Here is an 8,404-nt window from a genome sequence, read left to right as displayed (position 1 = left end):
ACCCGACTGTATTTGAAACAATGTTGCAGTCCTGCTGGCTGAAGCCCGGGGTTTTGTTTAGCTTCTATATTTGTTACAATGTTGCTTAGAGTGCAACTGAGAGCTGGCAAGGCAGGCGGGGAAGCTTGGCTTCCTCTGTCACTGAAGCAAGCAAGCCTCCCTGCTCGCGTCAGCTGCCTGGCTCCCGGCCGCCCCATCTTGGTTGGCAGTTAATTTGCATGTCTCACTGATGGGAAGGGTAGCGGTTGTACATGAATTACCATGTTTCTCTTTTATTAGATAGGATAGAGAGAAAATCAGGATAGAAAATGAACATTAACAGGTATTATGGAAACAGAATGTGGGAAACTCTTTAAATTTACAAACTAACATAATTTGCACCCATTCATCTCAAGTTACTCTATAGAAAGAAAAAGACAGAAAGAAAACCAAAAACAATAGCTTCACTGATCCTGTTATATCAGTTTTCTATTGCTGTGTAACAAATCACCCAAACTCAGTGGCTTAAAACAACAAACATTATCTCATATATTCTGTGTGTCAGGTGTCTGGGCACAATCAACTAATCCCTCTACTCAGGGTCTCACAGGGCTGCAGTCAAGGGGTGTCCCCGGCTGCATTCTCATCCAGAACTCAGGCTCTTCCCGTCTCATATGGCTGCTGATAGAATCCAGCTCCTTTCAGCTATAGGACTGAACAAAGGTTTCTAAACCTTCTATGATTTCAGCTTTTAGAAAGCACCCACATTTTCCTGCCATGTAATCCCTTTCGGTCTGTTGAAACTTCTGTAAAAAATGCTATAAATTGGGTAGCTTAACAACAGCAGAAATGTGCTTCGCACAGTTCTGCAGGCTGGGAAGACCAGGATAAGGCACCAGCAGATTTTGTGTCTGGTGAAAACCTGCTTCCTGGTTTACAGATGGCCACCATCTTTTCCTATGTCCTCACATGGTAGAAGAGGCAAGGACCTCTTCAATATCAACTCTTTATACCCTTACTCAAATATTCCATGCAAAGTTTGGCCACCATTATATTTTGGGCAGCTCTTTCTTATTGCACAAATGTTGTTGTATAAGTATTTAATGAATCCCAAGTGCTGGCCTGGATTCTACTGAGACAATGGTAAGTAAAACCACAATAGTGCACTGTTATTTGTTTGTTCATTTACTTATTGTCCCTATCATTCTGTGAACTCCTTGAGAGCAGGTACCATATCTGATTCATTTTCATGTCATTCTCAACTATCTAATGCAGTGTACTTGTTTACTGAAGAAATGCCTAAACATCAAGACATTAAATAGAACAATAGTGTAATTTTATAAATTTTATTAGAAAGTTTCCTTAGGGTCTTAGGACATAAATGGTGGCAACATTCTAAACTGAATAGTGTTGTGCTCACTACCTTGGATTTTTTGTTGTAACACAAATTTTCTTTTCTTATAGAATTAAAATAATATACCTTCACTAATTTAAAAATCTAAATGGATAAATATGTCTTTGTGGTATTCCCACAATGTTTTGAAGAATAGAAATTATAGAAATCAACTGGCCCACCATTTGGTATTACATGAACATGGGAAATAATCAGATTAAGATGAATTGGCTATTTCTTTTTTAACGGTGGTCTTTTAAGTCACATTTACCCTTTCTAAATCTCCTGTTCTGTTTGGGGTAGAAGGTAAATTAATGAAACTTTTCATTTTCAAATTTCAACTCAGGAGCACTCTTAATTTCTTTACTTTTATGCCCTATACCACTTCTACAATATTTACTATACTGATGGTACAATTGACATTTTGGTCAGAACTCCTCTATTCATTTTCCCTTTCAATCAACTGAGGTTTACATCAAAGCCTTTGAAGATAATTAAATATCATAACTTTACTCAGTTTCTTAAAAATCTCATTTACTTTTGATTGATATCTGGCAAACCTTTAACAATAGGTGTTAATTTAATTGTATGTCTTAATACTTTGCCATGTGTGTAGCCAGCAGTTTTAAGACAATCCTTTATCTTTCAAAAGAGTAGAGAGGAGAAGTGGTAAAGAGCCAATATTCCTAAATTAATCCTTTATAAAAATGAATTTTCTGTTAATTCTGAATATTTTGGCAGAAAACTGTAGTGAAACATTGGCTGTGAACAACACTAAGATGTTTTATTGACTTGGAAACATACAGTTCTCAAGACCAACTCTGCTAAAAATGTGTAATTCTTCAGGATGCATTGCCTAAATAACAATTTGATATGTTTGGTTATTTAATTAAATCCCTGAAGATATTGAAACATTTTGATCACAAGAGCTTGCTATGACTGTTAATTTTGCAGCACTATTTTCAAATACTTGAATCAGTGTCCTATGAACACTGGAAAGCTTCATTTTTAGAGCTAGGATTTTGTTGTGGGCAATGTAAGGGCCTAAATAGTGTATCATAGTAGCTATTTGCCAACAAGAAACAGAGTGATCTGTCTAAAAACTAAATTTAATCCTGATATGAATAGTCTATTCATTATCTAGAATTAAAATGTATAAATGTATCCTTACTGAAAATCAAGAACTGATGAGTTGATAGTACAGCTGGAAGGAACAGTAGACAAATAAACCCTGGATTATCCCAGTAAAGTAATGCACGCAAGTGAAGACACATGGAAGAGACCACATATGAAGAAATGGTAGAGAGAGGCTGACAATTCCCACAAGAGTCTGATTATTGCCAGGCCAGTGTTGCTCAGTGGTTGAGCCTCAACCTATGAACCAGAAGATCACGGTTTGATTCTCCGTCAAGGCACATGCCTGTGTTGTGGGCTCTATCCCCAGTGTGGGGCATGCAGGAGGCAGCCAATCATTGATGTTTCTATCTCTCTCTCCTTCTCCCTTCTTCTCTGAAATCAATAAAAATATATCTTTTTAAAAAAGAGTCTGATTGGTTTAGTTGCATCCAACATCTATCCTAAACTGCCCCTTAGTACACATGCAAATATCTGTAGTAGTTTTTTAAATAGCTAAATGAAGAGCAGCAAAAATAAAAGAAAAAGCTGCTGTAGATCCTTGAGCAGAATATTGACCACAAAAAACAAACTGCTTTAAAATATAGGGTGTTCCCCAAAGATGTATACATACTTTAAAGCTGATAGCTCAATTGTTGTTTCTTTCTTTTCAGATTTAAACCACTGAAATTAATGATAACTCAAAGTGTACATTCATTTTTGGGACACCCTGTATTTACATTCCTTGCACTGCCCTCGCTTAGAATTCTTACATAGCAAACCAGTGACAACTTTCCAGAGTGGGTGTGCTAGAAGATTTTCTAAATTGGACCATATCTGAGATTTCTCTTCAAAATCTTTTTTTTAATCTATACATGACCCCTCAACCTTAAGAAGCAGAATTCTCTGGGGCTAAAATGCTGCTATACATAATGAAGATAGTAGAGGAGAGAATGGAGCTAAATAAAATCTCACTGATTCTCATCACCCAAGTTTGTGGGCAGTCCTGGAGTGTAAAGTTTGAATAATAAAACACAATAACATATTATTGTGTTCACATTTATTTAATAAGTTGATCTAGGTTACTGACATGTTTCCTGGGTAAAGACCAATATAACAATATACATGGTACATATATCTGACATGTTTCCTGGGTAAAGTTTTGGGAGAATGCACAAATAACATTTCCTATATAACAGCACTATCTGAAGCATTGTTGACCACCATGTATCTGTCAGTTGCATTGCTCATATGTAATTGCTTCCAACGTACTTAAAAATGTATTTATTGTGATTATTACCCACACCAAGAATTAGTCAGGGCTTCTTTGGTTGCAATGAATTGAAAGCCAGTTTGAAGGAACTGAAGTTAAGAGGAATTACTGGAAGGATGCTAAGATAGTCTTCTGAATCAAAAGATGGGCAGACCAATAGGAGGGCAGCCCTCACTTATAGGTACTCCAAATAGCAACATTACATCTGCCCCCAGGTGCAGTTCCCTATGATCCTGGGAAGGGCCATTAAAACTGCTGTGAAGTGGGGAGCCACCCAGAATGTGCCCATTATACTCCTCTTGCTATCTTAGTAACACTATTTCCAAACGGTGCTTTCCTTTGTCACCTCAAACTTTGGAAGGGCAGAAAGTAAAAACACACATAAATTTAATAGATAGAGAAATAATCCTTCTCTACATTCCCCTCCCCAACCTGACCACACACTGTACAATGGTGAATATTAGAAGAAATGTTGTCAGATTTAACACAAATACTGAGGAAATGAAGATCAAGAAAATAATGAAATATGCTATTAATGCTCCCCAACTGTATTCTTCTTTCATAGTTTCAGCTCCCCTAAACATTTTCTGTTCCACATGTTTTAGCTAACATCTTTCTTTAAACAATACATATCCTTATACCAATATAACAATATACATGGTACATATATCTGTACTTGGCACCTTTTCATTATAATCTAATTATTCTCCCTAACTTCTGCTGCATGTGGCAGCCTTACACTCTACTCAGATGTTCAAATAAAACGTAACCTCTTTCTTTCTTATAACATTGTTTATCAATCCCACAAGCTACTGGTTAGTTAGGACTAGGGACAAATTATAATTTGCCAGTTTATAGTACCACAAAGCAATCCCTCGAGGATAAATATTTAGGCCTCTGGGTTCCTGTTCCTTCCCTTCTCTTTTGCCTGTTCCCTTTCAACAAGGCACCAAGACCTGTGGGGTTGGGGGGCAGAGGAGGGTGGTAACTAATCTTCACTAGTGCCTGCTTAGTTAGGTCTATTATAAGGCTGTTGGCCAACAAATGGCTGGACCACATAGACAGGGAACATAAGTGCCCACACAGCCACTCTTGGTCCATGGTCCTGCCCGCTTGCCCCACGCAAGTTGCCCAGATTCTGTGGAATTTTAAGCCCTCCAAGGTCTTGTTGGTCCAGATCCTCCACCATCTCAGGCTCATCCATCTCACTTCCCTCAACTAGAAGGCCAGCCTACTGCTTCCTGAGATGCCAGAGCTGTAGGCACTGCTGCTGAGGAAGCATGCCAGTGGCCTCTCCAACCCCAACAGTCTCAGCTTTCTTCATGCTTCTAGAAATAGTTTAAGCATCCCAGGAAGCAAATGAATGTGGGGCTCTGTGAGCCTGAGCAACCCTTACGTCTGTCCTCCCCCGAATCCTCAGAATTGGCAAACTCTGACATAGGGTGAAGGTGAGCTTCTGCTTCCTCTTTGGTATCATTAGTTCTTTCTAGACTACAGAAGAAACTCTGTGATATGAACACACCACTTAAGGAAACATGATTTGGATGAATAGATTCTTCTAAAATTAACCTCATTACCATCATCATCTTCTAGACTCCAATGCATGCCCTAAGTTAGAGCTACTTTTAACCTTATCTTTCTGCTCATTGTTCTCTGTGCTGGGAACATACCTGTCCCATTCCCCCACGTGAGTAATTCTTCCTTGTCCTCTGAGAAACAGCTGAAGGGGACCTTCCCCACATGACTTTTCTTGGTTTACTCAGGCCAGAATATGTGCTCTAACCAACGCATCCTGTCCTTGGCTCCCATAGTGCTGGGTCGGCTGTCTGTACCAGTGCTGAGCAGGACAAATACAACACAAGCCACAAGTCCAGGCTGCATAGGTAATTTACTTTCCCTCATAGCCACATTAAAAAAAATTAAATAGGTGAAATTAATTTCTAGAACATTTTATGGACCCAATATATCAAAAGATTATCATTTCAACATGGAATCAATATAAAAATTATTAGTGAGATTTTAGGGGGGGGTCAAATCTTCTAAACCCAGTGTGTATTTAGATGTAGTACATTTCAATTCAGACTAGCCACATTTCAAATGCTCATAGCCACATGAGACTAGTGGCTACTATATTGGACAACTTGTCTCTGCGTGGTAGAGTCTACATAAACGTGCCTGGTACCACTAGGCACCCGGGACATGTTTATAGAATAAAATGTTAATAGGAGTTCCTTTTAGCAAAGAGTATAAATCTAGGTGAATATTAAGCACTTCTGGGAGTTCTACTTCCAGAAAAGAAAGCTGATTCACTGTTAATGAAGTCATTAGGAAAAAAGAAAGAGAGAGAGAAATCCAAAAGAACAAAATGAGTCTAATATAGTATCTGTGTCACTCAAGAGATTTCTTTTCCCCAAAAAACGTTCAAAACACTGAGAGGGTTGGTCTGCTCAAAAGAGATAGGAAGCTGTATTGTTTTTCTTCGTCTATTTGTTCTAACTTGGAAGAGGAAGAAAATTTAGTGATGTGGCTGGCAAAAAAATATGTGGCAAATTAGAAATCTTGCTGGAACCAGCAGAAGACAGTTCTCCAGAGAGGTGTTAGCTCACTTGTGGGGTAAGCTCCTAATTAGGGATCTGCTGCCGAAGGGAACAGACTGGAGCTAGCACAGGAGCCTTTGAACACATGGCACGCATCAAGGTTTCCCAAATTTAAAGTTGTTTGAAGCTACCTTCTGCCCAAGTTACATGAGTGAAACTCTTTGAATCTCTGGATTCTGAGTGAAAGGGATTCTGACTCTGAAATAGAAGTGTTTTCATTAAAATTAAAGTATGAATGGAACAGAGTGCAGATGTGATATTAGGGGAGGAGGCTCATTTGTGTCTTGGTTTTTATTTTATTGTTCTGATTTTAAATTGTTAATGTCTATACCAGTCTCTTAGTAGTCTTTTAAAATCCTTATGCTATCCAATAAAGGCATACCTTTGTATATGAAAAGCAAAAATTAGCACCATGGAATGGTTTTATCTCGACAATTTTGAGTCTTTTCCTTGAAATTCTTGACATAATAGGAAAAGAGCCAGCTACTGGTAAATACCTTACAACCTGCAGTTGTAATTCTTTACAGGAATTTGAGGGAAGCCTTAACAAATTCAACCCATTTCATTTTTGAATAACATCACAGAATTTTTTCTAGTAAATTTTAATAAAAGTGTTTGATTTGCTTTGTTCACCAAATGCTAACATTTATTCAATTCAACAGAGAGGGGGAAACAGGATATTGTTTAGGTGTTACATATTTATGGACATTTTGATTAAAGTATCTTTATTTTCAAAATCCAACAAGGCCCTTATTTCTTTAAGTATCCAACTTTTAGTTATTGAGGAAAAAACTGGAACTGAAACAGCATAGTAATTGAAAGCTATAAACAATCTGAAATTTTACTCTAGCAAAATGTTTGCCATCACTACTAAGAAGCAAAAAAAAATTTTTTAAAATGCATGATTTAAATTACACCATGGATTTCTTATGGACTCCATTACCCTTGTTATCACTGTCCCCATTAGCACAGATAATTGAGAAGTATGTGTATCTCAGCACTAAATGATGAAATCTCATTCTTTACCTCCCACCCAGCACAAATTGCTGCTCATCCTTAGTAAATAGCTATTTACAGAAATGATTTACATGCGTATGCACAAAGCTCCATGCTCTATATTATGGTGACATTCTTTATAAAATGGTATTAAAACTGGTGATATGGAAATTGGAAGAATAAGAGTCCTCCTGAATTAGAAGGTTAATTGTCTAAGATACTCTTTTGGAAACATATCAAAGATTTTTATTCCATAAGGCACAATCGCATCTGGGAGATAAGGAATGCAGTGCAAAGGAGCAATATTTGTGTTCAAATGCAGTCCAAGGCAGAACAGGGTAAGAGAAGAAGCAGTTAATTAGAAAGGGTTTATCTTGCTCTTGTATTACACTGCTCACCTTTAAGTGGTCCTGCCACTCTGCCCTAGGCATTAGACATGAGCTGGGAATGAGAGTTTGTTGGAAGGCCAGGGAGATTCCCAAAAGAGCAATGCTTAACAGGCAACCTTGGAGGAGGAGCATGGGATGCCAGAGAGTAGCAGATCGCTGGTGGCTGATACTGACTTGGTTATGAGTATGTTTCAAAAAAATCAATAACAGATGGAGAATTGATCACTCAAGTTCAGGCCTTTGGAGTAATAAATAGATCAGGATATTAATACAACACAGAGGACTAAAGCAGAGGAAATGACTGAAGGAAAGTTTCCAGGAGACCAACAAACTCAGAGCCTTATGTAGAAACTAGGGGCCCGGTGCACGAAATTCGTGCACTGGGTGGGGAGGAGGGGAGTGTCCCTCAGTCCAGCCTGCCGGCTCTCACATACTGGGAGCCCTCAGGCATTGTCCCCCATCAATCTCCAATCTCAGGATCGGCCCCTTGCCCAGGCCTGACACCTCTGCCAGAGGCGTCAGGCCTGGGCAGGGGACCCTCATTTCCCCCCATCACTGGCTCTGCCCCCCGCCCAGGCCTGATGCTTCTGGCCCGGGCAACAGGCCTGGGCAGGGGACCCACAGACCCCTCCTATTGCCGGCTCCACCCCTGGCCCAGGCCTGG

This window comes from Myotis davidii, unplaced genomic scaffold, assembly GCF_000327345.1.
Source record: "Myotis davidii unplaced genomic scaffold, ASM32734v1 scaffold135, whole genome shotgun sequence".
Lineage (NCBI taxonomy): Eukaryota > Metazoa > Chordata > Mammalia > Chiroptera > Vespertilionidae > Myotis > Myotis davidii.
The sequence above is the reverse complement of the archived record's forward strand: the minus strand, read 5'-3'. Positions refer to the sequence as shown.